The sequence below is a fragment of the Leptidea sinapis genome, chromosome 33 (assembly GCF_905404315.1).
Source record: "Leptidea sinapis chromosome 33, ilLepSina1.1, whole genome shotgun sequence".
In the NCBI taxonomy this organism is placed as follows: domain Eukaryota; kingdom Metazoa; phylum Arthropoda; class Insecta; order Lepidoptera; family Pieridae; genus Leptidea; species Leptidea sinapis.
Genome location: NC_066297.1, coordinates 2,379,623 through 2,395,480, shown reverse-complemented (window position 1 = coordinate 2,395,480; position 15,858 = coordinate 2,379,623). Strand labels below are relative to the sequence as shown.

Sequence of the window (15,858 nt, the reverse complement as noted above, 5' to 3'; positions counted from 1 at the left end):
ATAACTGTTGCTTCGCTGTAGAATCAAGAATAATATAAAACAGGAGACCATATATATGTCTATATATTATTAAGATTATATTTCCTAACTATGACATTAGAAAATATTATGTAATAGGTAGTTATTTATGCAACTGTTGTGTAAAAAGGGGTATTAAAACACGAATGTGGATAAATGTAAAGTAATGGATGATATTCGGTTACTACTAGGACTAGCTGTTTTAATGTTAGCAGTAAGCTTACTGTTTCAGAATCTTTGAGAGGATTCATATTTTGGGTGTAGTCTTGTATGCAACTGTTAATAATTAGGTATTAAAACACTCATGTGATACTATTATCACACTCGGATTCGCCTCGTGAAAACCCACATTCATGTTTTAATACCCCTTATTACACAACAGTTGCATAAATAACTATTTAAGCTAAACTTAAAATGATTGTTATCTAAATTTATATTACAACTTACTGTAAACTAGCTGACCCAGCAACCGTTGTATTGCCGATATTAAAATCGCGATACCTACCGTTACCTTGACTTTTGTAATATACTTGAGGCCTCAGAGCAATCTTGGTGTGAGCTTGGCGTTTTTTGGGATTTATCTAAGGCTTTTGATTATGTTGATCATGAAACATTGGCTAGAAAGCTTTCACCACTGTCCATTACGGAAATAAAACTATAGCATTTTACATGATGATTTTCTTTCTTACTTTAGATTAAAAATGGAAGCGGTAAATAGAACCTTCTGGATCAATTGTAAAAATAGGGGTTCCACAAGGTTCGGTTTTTCTACCTTTTTTATTTCTTAAGTATATTAATGGCTTTGATAAAGTTAGGTATGGAATTCACTTAAAGCTAGTAAGATAAATATTCATGGTAAAAAAACACAAACAGGCAGCCATAGTCAAAATCCTGATTGTGGACTATTATCATGAAATGATAATTTTTAATTAACTGATCCAAAACGCAACTGCTACAGGTAGGTCATTTAACTTACTTTAACCAACTCTCACGACCTTGTCTTCAGCTTGCTATTTTCTTATTATAACAAAAGCACTTTTAGTTAACGTTGTACTTTATCTACGTCGCAGTAGCTTATAATTGAATTAATTTTGATTTATTTTTCTGTTATTTATATTAGTATCATTTTAAAATTGGTTTTGTTTCAAATTATCAATAATTTAGAAATGTTTATAGATTGGATTTGCCATTGCAGAGGCATGGCTGTGCCTGCTTGTGCAGATTTTTCTCTTTCTGCTGAAGTATGAGCTAAATAGAGCTAGTACGAGCTAAATAAACTTATGGAAAATAACTTAAGGATAATTTATAAGCCCAGCGTGTGAGTGTCCTAAATATATAAGTATTTAATATTATACATTAAAAAGAGAGATATTATACAGGCTGTACCAAATTTATTAATTTCATTGCTCAATACACGTTTAATATTGACGTAAAAATATTTTATGTCAATTTAGTGGCAAAATTTGCTGTGCAATTACCATTTACGAACTTTTAATCAGAAATAAACTCAAAAATAACATTAAAAAGCAATAGAGTCTAGAGGACGACCAGAGGTTAATCAAAATTAGAGCTACTCGAATTTATTTTCCGCTTTTAATCAAAATTTTTGACTAATGATTTATTTTCTTTTATTTTACCCTTTCCTACATGATGATTACGTCAAATTCAAATATTTTTATTCAAAATAGGATTTAAAATCACTTATGTACTTAGAACCACTACCCACATCACTTATATACCCACACCCCGAGGAGACATGAACTATTGACACATGTGCTTGATTTTTGTTAATTAGATGAACAGAACTACTTCCTTCCATAAAAACATTTGAGTTCAGATCAGTGGCATCCCGTAAAAAGTAAAATTTCAAATATGCAAGGTTTTGAAAAACACAATTTTGCCTTTTTAATCTTTTTACCCTGTAAATTTCAGCAATCTCGGAAAAAATGCACCAAATTCATAGCATGTCGATGTTTTGCAAAAAAATAAATTTCCGCTTACAAAATCTTACAAGTTGAGAATAGGGGGTTTAATTTTTGCAAATATCTCAAAGACTAAAAGAGAATTATAATGCTTAAAAAGATTCAAGAAGATAATAAAATTTGCAAACAGTAAGTTCTAATTATTGAAGCTCTAAGATCAATATTAATAATTTTCCCATATCAGTGAGTATTTTGTGTTTTAGTAATTGCAATGTAAAATAACACGAAGCGTATGCCACAAAATTTTAAAGATGCCATTGAGTGTCAAGGTGCCACGTACACAAGCACCTAATAGTTGCTGTAGTAAAAAAAGCTATTGTTCTTATATAATACGGTATCTAGTTGGAGCGCAGTGGAGACGAATCCTTAATCTAAGTGTAAAACTTTGTTTTCAATAAGTTGAGCTGAAATCGATATGCTGATTGGTAGAATGTACAATAGTCAAGATGATTTTGTGAACGAAGATTCACACTCGGTGATATCTAAACTAAACTGATAAAATGAAAATAAAGATGTATTAGTCAATCAAATAACTGTTGCTTCGCTGTAGAATCAAGAATAATATAAAACAGGAGACCATATATATGTCTATATATTATTAAGATTATATTTCCTAACTATGACATTAGAAAATATTATGTAATAGGTAGTTATTTATGCAACTGTTGTGTAAAAAGGGGTATTAAAACACGAATGTGGATAAATGTAAAGTAATGGATGATATTCGGTTACTACTAGGACTAGCTGTTTTAATGTTAGCAGTAAGCTTACTGTTTCAGAATCTTTGAGAGGATTCATATTTTGGGTGTAGTCTTGTATGCAACTGTTAATAATTAGGTATTAAAACACTCATGTGATACTATTATCACACTCGGATTCGCCTCGTGAAAACCCACATTCATGTTTTAATACCCCTTATTACACAACAGTTGCATAAATAACTATTTAAGCTAAACTTAAAATGATTGTTATCTAAATTTATATTACAACTTACTGTAAACTAGCTGACCCAGCAACCGTTGTATTGCCGATATTAAAATCGCGATACAAAAGTAACTGCTGATCGTAAATAAAATTTGAAGTTGTATGTATTTTTAATGCTGACTCATAATCAAATAAATTTAAAAAAAAATGTCAAAAAAATTAAAAAAAAAATTCGTGTAACATTTAACATTTAGGAGGATGAAAAATAGATGTTGTCCGATTCTCAGACCTACCCAATATGCACTCAAAATTTCATGAGAATCGGTCAAGCCGTTTCGGAGGAGTTCAATGTTTAACACCGTGACACGAGAATTTTATATATTAGATATAAAACACCTGGTTTTACTAGGTGTAAAACTCACTATGCAATTAATAATAGTCATAAATACAGCTTTCGAACTTTGTAATTTAGGTCAATGTTGCTTATTTAGGTGCCGTATGTAGGTCAAGATATAGGTGAGGAAAGCGACTTATTAACATTCTTGTGAATGGGTTTTATGCTATTTGTAGAGCATTTGATGGTTTTAGACATAATACAAACAACCCAAGTAGCGCAACGGCGAATATATCACTCACTTTGGATTCGCAGATGGCTGAGATCATGGAAGACTTAAGCCATATGATCGACGGCCTTAAAACAGCTTCCCAACGAATAGATAAAGAATTTATCATATTTTTTTAAAGTAATAACCCTTACTTCTAGGATTAATTACACAAATAAAATTTGAAAACAAAATTTACGAACGATGCGGGACACCAACCGGCGACCTCTCTCGTTCTGTGCAAGCGCTCTTCCAACTGCGTCATCCGTTCGAGTGGCATATAATTGATAAATCTTGTATGTTTTGTTCAACTCTCAAGTTGTGGCTTCATCTACATCTACTTTACAGTTGATAACCTGCTCAACCACAATATTTGTATATTAGGAATTTTACTTGAGATGTCACACTTTCATATGTAAACAATTTGTTATTTTTTTAAAGTGATAACCCTCCCTTCTAACAAAATTAATGAACGATATAATATATTTACGATATACGAATTTTATTTTTGTAAGGAATAGGTATCAAAATTAACATGGACAAGACGAAGATCATGTCTAATGGCCATGTCGCACCTACTCCTGGAACAATTGGGAGATGTACTGTCGAAATTGTTGACGAGTTCGTTTACGATCTGGTCAAGACCTCCGGAAAAGTTTGGATGAGGGTAACGCAGGACCGATCGTCATGGCGATCTTTGGGGAGGCATTGTCCAACAGAGGACGTCTTCCGTCTGAAATGATGAGGATGAAATAGTGAAAACTGTTTTATTTACACTTTTGTTGAATCGGAGGCTCCTTTGCACAGAATGCCAGCTAGATTATGGGTACCACAACGGCGCCTATTTCTGCCGTGAAGCAGTAATGTGTGATCATTACTGTGTTTTGGTCTGAAGGGCGCTGTAGCTAATGAAACTACTCGGCAAATGAGAGAACATCTTATATCTCAAGGTGACGAGCGTAATTGTAATGCCGCTCAGAATTTTTTCTTAGGGGTTTTTCAACAATCCTAAGCGCACTGCATTAATAAAAAAGTAATCCAGCTAGGCAGGATGGACCAACGATCTGATCAAGATCGTCGGAATACGTTGGATGTCGGCAGCGTAGGAGCGATCGTCGAGATCTTTGGGGGAGGTCTTTATCCTGAAGTGGACGTCTTCCGGTTGATGATGATGATGATGAAGGAGTAGTGCAAACTGTCTTATTTACAGATTTGTAGAACGCTTCCCCTTGACTATTCCTATTTCTTTGTTATCTATTTTTTTTTATGGAATAGGAGGACAAACGAGCGTACGGGTCACCTGTTGTTAAGTGATCACCGCCGCCCACAATCTCTTGTAACACCAGAGGAATCACAGGAGCGTTGCCGGCCTTTAAGGAAGGTGTACGCGCTTTTTTTGAAGGTGGGTGTCGTTTCGTCCCGGAAACACCGCACAAGGAAGCTCATTCCTTGTTATATAATATATAGTAGTAAATGTAAGTCATTCACGACCTGGCTAATGATTTTTTTAGTAAACCGTTTGGAGAATTGCGAATAATTTCATGTGGAATATATTTTTTTTGTTATGAAATTGTGAAATTTTTAAAGTTTTAAATAGTCATACTCGTATTTCCGTTCCGAGTATATGTCATAAAATTAAGTAACACCATTGTCATTAGTGATATATTACTAACTGCACTTAAATGCATGATTTAAAACACGACCTAGGAGCGCAGTTGTAGTGCCGCTCAGAATTTTTGAGTTTATCAAGAATCCTGAGCAGTACTGCATTGTAATGGGCAGGGCGTATCAGTTACCTTCAGCTGAACGTCCTGCTTGTCTCATCCCATTTTGTCATAAAAAATATTATGATGTACAGATAGGTCGTTCTTTCGCATACAATATGTATGAACTCTTAATAAAATCCCTTCGTCATACATTTTATTATAATGCTTGATCCTACTTGTTACTATTAATTGTATCTGGCTGATTTGAAAACATTAAAAAGGTTGCTTTTTTAAATAAGAAAAGATTTTTAAAATATTTTTTCCGCTTATTTTTCATTTGTTTTTCATTGCCAAATGAGTGAATCTAACGTTTTTTTAAATTTTATTACATAAAAGGAAAAAATCCAATCAAACCTCCAAAAAAATTTGTTGAACCATGTTTCACACATTCACTAAAAAATCTTAGCATTTCGTAAAGACTACATTTCTTATTGCAAGAACAAGTTTTAAATTCGCAATGAAATCACGAAAAAATTTATGGGTTTCGACGACTTACGCAATAATATAGCACCATTAATTTACAACAGATTATTTATTTGCATTTTAGATTATATATATATTATTATTACACCTAACATCTAAAAAATAATAAATTAAGAGAGAGTATGTATTTGGCCTGTTTTTGTAGTTCAAAGTCAAATTAAACTTTATGCAATTTTGCTTAAACTAAGCGCTTTAAATCGTCACTACAAATATTTCTTTAAAATTACCGAATTTACCATATTATGTTCGTAAGTTGAGCTCGTGAGAAGAACATACAAGAAACTCAACGGCCACTCTTTTCATTCAAATAGAGTGTTTTACAATGACTGTAATATACATAACAATTGAGTTTCTAATGTGCTACATCCAATATATGAGTCGTATTTAAGGAATATAAATTATTTCAAAGTAATAAAGAATTGAATTCCTTGTTTGAGTTTTATGGTTTAATTTTAATTTGGTAATATTTTAAAGTAATGTATTTAAAATTTCACGCACGATTTTATGTTCTGATATAAATTATTTAATTTTAAACAACCTTTATGTTTTAAGCAAGATTAGTTTCATTTCCATAAATAATGGGTAATAAGTATGCCAAGATAGTTACAAGAAATTAGATAACTTATAATCTTTGAACTCATTTACAGTGTCACAATATTAAAAGTCCATTACTCAGTGTCTATATTAAATAGAGGATCACTTATATGTGTGAGTCACGACGGCCGTGTGGGTGTGCTAAAATTTACAGAAACATCTGAATCTATTTCAGTAGCAACTGAAGGCCTCCGGCTTTTTAATAACTTCCACTGGTTACCTAACTTTTATGCTTCCATCCTATTTCACAATATTTAATTTTCCGTTGGATAACTACTTTTCCACTTAAACAAAGCATACTTTTGATCACTTAGATTACATTATTAATGTAAATATAGTATTTAATAATAAAAATCATTAAATAAATGAAATATAATATTAAGTAAAAGAAAAAACTTCACGAAGCTACATTTTCAACAAAGTCACTATAAAATATGATAGCAATGTGATTAATGAATTAAAAGATTATTAATTTAATGAAAGGTATTAAGTACATACTTAACGAAGTGTAAATGATAATCCAATCACAAAACACAATCACAAACACACAATGAAATCGCAAGTGTCCGCGGCGGCGGGACAAGTCGGCTCGTTTTCGAAATCGTAACTAAACTAGAGAATTGGCGTTCAGCCGAGGTGGTGTGGGAATTCGCGTGGGAAGCTGCAACTCGTTGGATAACTACTGACGCGCTGCAGAGGTGTTTTCCGGCGAAGATAGAAAATGATCTAACGAAATCGAACTTGTAGTATCAAATCGCAATACGGCATTGTACAATATAACAATTTATTAACGATTCGCGCGCGAACTGAAAGGTTCGTACATAGAAATCTTTGATCAAATCCCTATCCCTATATTATAAATGTGAATGTAAATTTGGTACCGCGATAGCCTAGAGCTTGGAAAAGGTTATAGGCTAAATTTTATCCCGGATAAAACCAATGATGTCGCGGGATTTGTGAAAAACTGAAATTCACGTCAATATATAAAACTATACCAATAGTAGGTTTTGTTTGCCATAGCAATCTTCCTCGAAATAAGATTCATATAATATGTTGGGAACGGGAGCGGAATCGGGTACCGGAACTGGAATAGCACACGAGATAATCTTCAATTCCAAAATTGCTTATTATTTAAAAAAAAACCTTTATCTACGCGGAGGAAGTCGCGGGCATACATTATAGTATTATATATATTATTATATTCATACATTCAATAAAAACCCAAGCGTAACGTGTCTGTTTGCTATAGTAATATTTAAAAGCAAAACAAAAGAAAAATTTTAAACGTTATTCTGAAGTAACCGAGGCCAAACAATAAAATTTTTGACTGTATGTCTTGTGTAGATGTAGTGCACAATTATCTCAGTAACAGCGAAACAATTTCAATACGACTAATATATTGTCGCATGCAACATATTAAAAAAATTGAAGTTCTATAGATTTCATAATCAGGCGAAATCCACGAATAAATAAATGCAGTCTTTTTTCGCGTTGCAATTCACCAGCGTTCTGATCGTTAATGTTCATTATTGTATTGATGATTCAAAAGCAAATTGTGTTTTGTTTGAACAAATTATTTTGTCAATAAATATATTTTTGATCTTCTTTAATATAAGCTTGTTTCGATTTTTCTGATGAGAAGTGTATTCCGTAATACTACTATGGGTTGACAGTCGTGCTCCACCCAACGTACAGTCCAGTCCTTGCTAATATCCTAATGATTATCATTGGTTCCCCAAGTTAAAAGAACGCTGTAGTGGCCAACAGTTTCGGTAAGACGATTAAACTAAATAAGAGGTAAAAATCTGCCTCAACGGGTAGGCGACGTAGTTCTATGATCGTCTACAAAAATACAAAACATGAAATTGTTTGATATGTCATGTCAAACTCTCAGTTTGTGGCTTTATCTACAGGATCTACTTTACAGTTGATAATCTGCCTAACCCCAATATTTCCATTCTAGGGAATTGAATTGAGATGTCGTTCTTTCAAATCTAAAAAATCCTTTATTTTTAAAATGGTATCCCTCACTTTTGGGATGAATCACACAAATTATAGTTTAAAACAAAATTTAGATGGCTTAGTGGAAGAGCGCTCGCACGGAACGATCTCAGGTTCGAGTACCGCATCGTTTGCAAATTTTGTTTTCAAATTTAATTTGTGTAAATAATCATAGAAATGAGGGTTATCGCGAGAGAGCATAAGTACCGGTCGTCTGATGTTATGTGATTACCGCAGCCCATAGTCTTTTATAACTAACACCAGAGGAATGACAAGAAAGCTACCAACCTCAGAAAGTCAGTTTACCAGTGAGAGGCTCCTTTACACAGGATGCCGGCTAGATTATGGGTACCACAATGGCGCCTATTTGTACCGTGAAGCAGTTATGTGTAAACATTACTGTGTTTCGGTCTGAAGGGCGCCGTAGCTGTAGTCAACCAATAACCAACCAACCTTTTGCGTCACCGACGTTAAGGCACACACAGTAAAAATAAATAGTTACATATTTAAAAGAATAAGTTATAATTAACAGCTTTCTGAAAAACAAAGTAATAAATTAAAATTATCGAACAGATATATCCTGCATAATATTAAGTATTATCGTTCGGAAACTGCATATGGCTGCGAAATTTAAAATAACAAGACTGCTTTCCAAAACAAACAAATTAAGACTAAAATTTGCGATTATTTCTAGAATAAAGCCGGCTTTCATCTTTCATAACAATTATTAGAATGATCTTGAAATAAATTGTGCGCATTAGCTACTTATTACGAATGCATCGAATTTATTGCGGTTTTAATTAGCAATGAATAAGTTCCTTCTATTTTGTATAATATAAAAACCACAAGCACAAAAAAATTAAAGCCGGCTGTTTAACTGACACCAGTTTTCCATAGCTATGAGTATCAAACCCTTGGGTAGCAATGCAATTATGCAATTTATTTATTAGAATTTAATTTACAGACTATGAAAGTCAAGATTTTTTCTATTACAAAATACTTCTCTGGCTTCTCTTCTAAAATAAACAAAATATTACATTTGAATATTGAATTTGTCATTTTTATATGATTATTCATTGAGTTTTCTCATTTTGGCAATACATTGTATAATATTTTCCGGTATTAAAATGGAGTGGGGTGATCAAGAGAACCGAATCGCTGTGATGCATTAGACAAAGTAGGTATGGAGCAAATCCAATTTTTTAAACTCCATACGCTTGGTATTAAATAAAATGTTTGTATACCGGGCTAATGATAGGTACCTACAATGAGACCTGTTTGTGACCGAAAAAGATCTGGCCATCCACGTAGTGTTCGTACGAAAAAGCTAGTCAAAGCAGTAAGGGAAAGAATTCGAAGAAATCCTGTCTGAAAGCAAAATATTTTATCTCGGGAGATGACTTAGGACTTGCAGCCTATAAGAGACGTACTGGTCATTTCTAAACTGATAATTAAAAAAAGAATAGGGTGCTACAATCGAAACAACTACTGAATTTGTACGCAAAGCGAGGTCACTGAAAATTTTTGTTTACGGATGAGTTTTTTTTTACAATTGAGCAATATTTTAACAAAAAAAAATACCGTATTTATGCTAAAAGCTCTAAGGAAGCTACCCAATTAGTTGACAGAGTCCAAGAGGGCACTATTCGACTCCAGTGATGGTTTGGTGGGGTATTTGCTATGAAGGAGTGCTGAGTCATAGTTTTGTGATAAAGGTATCAAAACATCGGCACAAGTGTATATCAAGATACCATTCTTGAGAAGCTAGTGAAGCTCCTGAACAGCACAAAGTTCAATAACCAAGATTGGTCCTTCCAGTAAGACTCGGAGCCGGGTAAAGTCCGTCTACGCAGTCTTGGTTGGCAACGAACGTTTTGGACTTCATCAGAGCTGTAGACTGGCGCTCCTCTAGTCCCAATCTTAATCCGCTGGATTATTATTTATGGTCAGTGTTACGGCTTGCTCTAAACGCCATGAAAATTTGGAGTCTCTAAAACAATCCGTACGATTGGCAGTGAAGAATTTTCCCATGGAAAGAGTGCGTTCTTCTAATCATAAATGGCCTCAACATTTAATGGACTGTATTGTAGTTAATGGAGACCACTTCGAAGAAGCTTTTTATATTTTTTTTATCTATGTAGTAATAAAATGTTATATGCAACAGATTTTTTTTTCTTTTGTTTCAGTATTTATTGCAAGACTAGGTATATTCTTAAAAATGAGACAAATTATTGTTATTTTATAGTCTTAAGTTTTCACGTATATTAACACTCCCTACCTTTTTTTATGATTCCTATTTTTTTCTCTCTATATCTTATTAAAATAAATGTTCGCTTAATTCTGCTACTGCGGTATAATTCCAAGAATGTATTACAAACATAATATAAACAAAATGGTGTTAGAATATCGTTGAAAGCTGATTCAATAAACGCAGTCTCCTTTGTGCATTAGTTAAATGAAACATCCTATTGATTTTACTTTTTCAATATTTAAAATAAACAGTTTATCTAATTTGACAAGCTTTACTTATATAGTTTCAGAGACAATATTTATAACTGTAGGTACATGTGTATGGTTGCTTTTCGAATTCGAAATACTATTAAAACAAGTGCCCTACCAAATGTAATCTATTTAATACGTTAAAAAATTTCTAATTAAAATAATTCTTCCTGGATTTTGAGAATTCTGTTGCCACAATAAAATGCCAAGAATGTAATGTAAACTTGTAATGAGATTTAAAGAAATTTGTACATGAACTATTTGACAAAGGAACAAGTTACATGTGCACCGAATGGAACTATTAAGAAAATTTCCCCATAGTTTATATTTATTTTATTTTTTACTGTTAGTGCATGTACCTATACAAAAACGAAAGACTGCATGAATATGAGAAACAATAAAAGGCTTATTTATTATGATAATCAGTTCTTTCAATGGAGGGATGACCTCAATCGTTATTTTTCGATAATATTTTGTGTAAATTTATATCAAGATTGTATTCGTAGATATATAATATATTATAGTTCTTATTTTATTTTGTGACTTAATTTAATTGAATAGCATGTCATTTTCGCCTATAATTGAGGCATCACTTACCATGTGAATGTTATTGTTTTTGTATTATTCTGTGTTTATATTAGTGTATACCTTGTTGGCGGAATTTAATAAATAAATAATTTTGACCTTATGAAACACGCCAAGATCGAGAATGATCTAATATGTTGTTAGAGAAACAAAGTGTTTACAAGCTTATTGTTTACTTTTAATGACCCTGTCGGCTTCATTGGAGAATAATCCTTAAGGGTATATGTAATAATAGAGGCGATATAGTTAGTACTCGTTTGTCCGCCTCTTCCATAAAAAAGTAAACATTCAGTGTGGTATATCAAGCGATACAACTACCGGAATGTTATTGGTGATCAGTGGGTATTATCGTGTAGGTATTGGTACCTTATTTATTTATTTATACATAATCCACAGCTCTTAAAAATATTTAATTAATACATATAAATATGATGTGACAGCCAAAAGGGGAATAACATTTTAAAGGCCTGAATTTTGAGCAATCAACACAGTAAAAAACCATGATTGTATTAAATTTGAGTTTATTGAGGTGGAAAATATCAACCGAACTAAACTTATTATTGTATGTTTTATGTAACCGAGTAATTATAGAATGTTGTGCATAATTTGACGACACCAGAGGAATTGGACATAAGAATGTATGTCTAGAGCGTCTTTTTGTAGTACAAAATTTGAAGTACTTAGTAAGAAATATATTACTGACAAGCGTGTGCTAAATTATTTGTGGAATTACATAGTCCTTGCAGGCCTGACACGTAACAATTTCACGTTAACACGTAACGTTTTATTTCAAATGTACGGTTAATAAGACGCCATTTTTTAATTTTGCATATTTGGTCCTTCACACCGTTTTTATTCCTGTTTATTCCAATCGAAGACAAGGCGCGAAGAATGAGTAGAGGTTTTCTCGTTTTCGAAATTGTATCTAAATTTATTTCAGAATTCAAGTTCGCTCTTCGTCATCGACTCTTGCTACTCTGGAGATTTATTGATCAGGTGTTTGCGCGTGCCAAGTTTTAATGGTGTTGAGAAAATTAGCTCCGTAAATTGTTTCTGTTGACTGAGTTATGAAATAATTATGACACAGATACAGCAGTTTAGCCGGTACTAAATAATGTTTTTATATCGATACTATTATCAAGTCATACATTTTTTAAATAAGTACTTAATTTCGATTCTTCTGGAATAGTTTTGTTGAGTCAAATAAATTATTCTTATTTGCTAGGTATTAGATTAGCTAGTAATCGTATATGCTAATATTACATAATTATTGAAGTGAAAACTCCTTTAGCGGCGTTGAGCACTTTTCTTGGGATGGGTATAAAATGTTAAACTCGTGTCAAGACACGTGACCTGATAGGAAATTCATAAGACAGTCGTTGAAACTCCATTTTTCTGAGAGAAAAACTTTTTTTTTTATTAACAATGTAAAATAATTTTAAATATTTTTATTTTTGTGTACGATAGCGCAATAAATGAATATTGTATTTAACCACATAAATTCTAGTACTTTTATACTGATAAATAAAGAAATTCGTGCGAAATTATTCTCTTACCATTCCAAACTATTCAAAATTCCATAACGTTAATGTTCAAGTTTTCAGTTCCGCCTTCACTCCCGGAGTGCAACCCGTTTTTATAATATTTCTGGCTTACGAAATAAGTTCCACGTTATCATACCACGATTTGCTAGTAAATTCTATATTTCTTAAATAAATTCTATTTTAATTGAAATACGCATACCTACCTGTGCTGTTAATTTGTTTTAGGCTTTTATGTCAATATCTTATAGAATGTTTTATGACAAAACTAGCATATTTACAGCAACGGTCTTCTGTGCGGTATTTAGTGGCAACACAAGTACTAATTGTTTTTTTTACATACTTCTCTTATGCAAACGGGTAAGAGGATGGGGGGGAGTGGTGAGACAACCGCCCATTGACATGTGCAACAAGAGATGTCAAGAGATGCGTTCCCGTCCTTTGGGGTGGGAGTATGCTCTTTTCTTGAAGGTACCTAAGTCGTATCGGTTCGGGAAAACAGCAGCCGGTAAGTGATTCCACAAAGTGGCTGTGCGAGGCAAGAAATTTCTTGCAAAACGCGTGGTTGTGGAATACCAGACGTCAACGTGATGCGGGTGGTATCTTGCATTTTGACGTATTTCCGGTTGTGGAATTCGGTCACTGGAATCAACCCGAACAAATCCTCTGAGCACTCCCCGTGATAAATGCGGTGGAAGATGCAGAGAGAGTCTCTACGCAACGCCAAAGAGTTAAGCCGATCGGGGATAACTTGATCGTCGATGATTCAAGCCGCTGTTCGTTGTATGCGGTCAAATGGAAGAAGCTGGTACTGGGGAGCACCCGCCCAGAATAGTGTGCTACTAACTAACTAACACACACATAATAATATGAATTTGAATAACGCTTTTTTGTACTGTATGCGTTTGTCGAAATCCCATTCACCACAACAGTCAAAGTTCTTTATTTGCTAGAAACATTTACAGCTAAAGTTGTTTACAAATCCAAGAGTAGGCACATGTTTCGTCTTGACAGACATGCAAATAATCCAGTGGTTTCGCCCTTTAATTATTATTATAAACTAACATAAATCAATAGGCACTGGTACATTCAAGTAGGCCCACGTAAAGCCATACCTAAAAGACCCTACAATATACAACGTGCCATAAGGAACTTCCCCACAAAAATAAACTAATTAAATCTATTCGCAAAGTTTGCTTGAAACCAATGAGTTTATTACAAATAAACACGTACGCATAAGAAGTCACGTACTTCGAAATTCCATTTATACTACAAAGTGAATACGGAGATTGAAGTATTTATTGTTTCTTGAGTGGGTTGTGGCAATGTAGATTCTAATTGGTTATAATTATATTAATGAATTATTTCAGTGAATTGGAGTAAAAGTAAAAACTAACGGAGAAAAAATAATAATAGGGGATAAAGTATGAAATTGCCGTTTTATTGTAATAGGTACTTCGAATTGACATAGAACCTTCAGAGACCCCGCAAACTGCAGACTTTTGATCGGCCGGTAGTTTGGTTGGTTTCTTAATCAGTATGAAGATGTATGAGAGTGCGCACATTATAACGATTCGGTATTGGCCGACAAAAAAGTTTGATGGGCTACACGATTGCCTTCAAACTGAACCGTCAGCAAACTATCGGCCGAATGTTAAATCAGTACAGCGCTCTTCTAGGCGCGCACACCGCCAATTTTTTAGTCGGCCAGACTCTTCAATAGCCGATTTAAAACTAATAGCGAATTGTCCCTAAAACTGTCGGCCGATAGTTGCCTAGTGTGCGCACTCATCACAGACCCAACTGTTTAGTCGGGCCAGTGTGCGCACTTAACAGCCGAACTCAACCAAACTATCGGCCGATCGAAAGTCTGCAGTTTGCACATTGTGACTATGTAGTTCTTCTTTTAAAAAATGTGCAACATTCGATTATCAACTTTCAGTTGTTTTGTTTTTATTCAGCTTAGACATGAAAGATTGATACTTCGAAAATTCGAGTGATTTTTGAATACGAGTTCCGACGCGGAACTAACGGGGCAAAACAGCTCGCAATATCAATGTTCTGTTTAGAGAGGGGACCGCTAATGAACACACAGTGCGATTTTGCACACGCTTTCGTGATGGAAACTTTGATTTGAAGAACGAACCACATGGAAGACCCACACACAAGTGAATAACAATGAATTGAAAGAGATGGTGTAATTCGATCCGAGCCAAACTACCCAACAATTAGCGGCATGGTTTAACATTACATTACCAGCAATACTCACTCATTTACGTCAAATCAATAAAATTAAAAATATGAAAAATGGGTGCCTCATGATTTGACTGATCTGCAGAAAGAAACGCGTGTTGAAACTTGTGTTGCCTTGTTGAATCGATACAGAAATTAAGGAATAGTGGATCCAATTGCAACATGCGATTTAAAGTTGATTCTTTACGATAACCGTAAGCGAAAAATGTAATGGCTGACCCGATGGCAAACGCCGCAACAGTGTCCTAAAGCAAAGCTTAATCTTATATAATATTATAAAGCTGCAGTGTTTGTTTGTTTCTCTGGTACTACTGGTCCGATTTGAATGATTCTTTCAGTGTTGGGTAGTCCATTTATCGAGGAAGGCTATAGGCTATGTTTTATTTTTTTCAAAATTAGGGATCCGTAATAAAATTGCTATTTTGTAACACAAGGTGTAAACTCGAAAACCTATTTTTGCGTGCGCTGCAAAAACTATTGACAATAGAACAAAATGATGTACTTACAGGCTAAAATTACTTATAAAACTATCGCGTGAATTATACTTTATATGGCAAAATAACGTTTGCCGCGTCAGCTAGTGATAAATATTTGGTGGTCTCAGCATGGT

General features: G+C 33.7%; 1 protein-coding gene across 44 annotated transcripts in view; it reads right to left on the bottom strand.

The window, feature by feature from the left end:
* LOC126974761 (twitchin) overlaps positions 1-15,858 on the bottom strand; it is a 194,591-nt gene that overhangs the window by 156,851 nt on the left and 21,882 nt on the right. For 43 of the 44 annotated variants that reach the window (XM_050822375.1, XM_050822416.1, XM_050822393.1 and 40 more), the window contains exon 1: positions 6,868-7,034. The exons of the other annotated variant lie outside the window; for it this stretch is intronic. The gene's annotated coding sequence lies outside the window, so the exon portion shown is untranslated. Of the gene's footprint in view, positions 1-6,867; positions 7,035-15,858 lie in introns of those variants that run through there. 44 annotated transcript variants of the gene reach the window in all.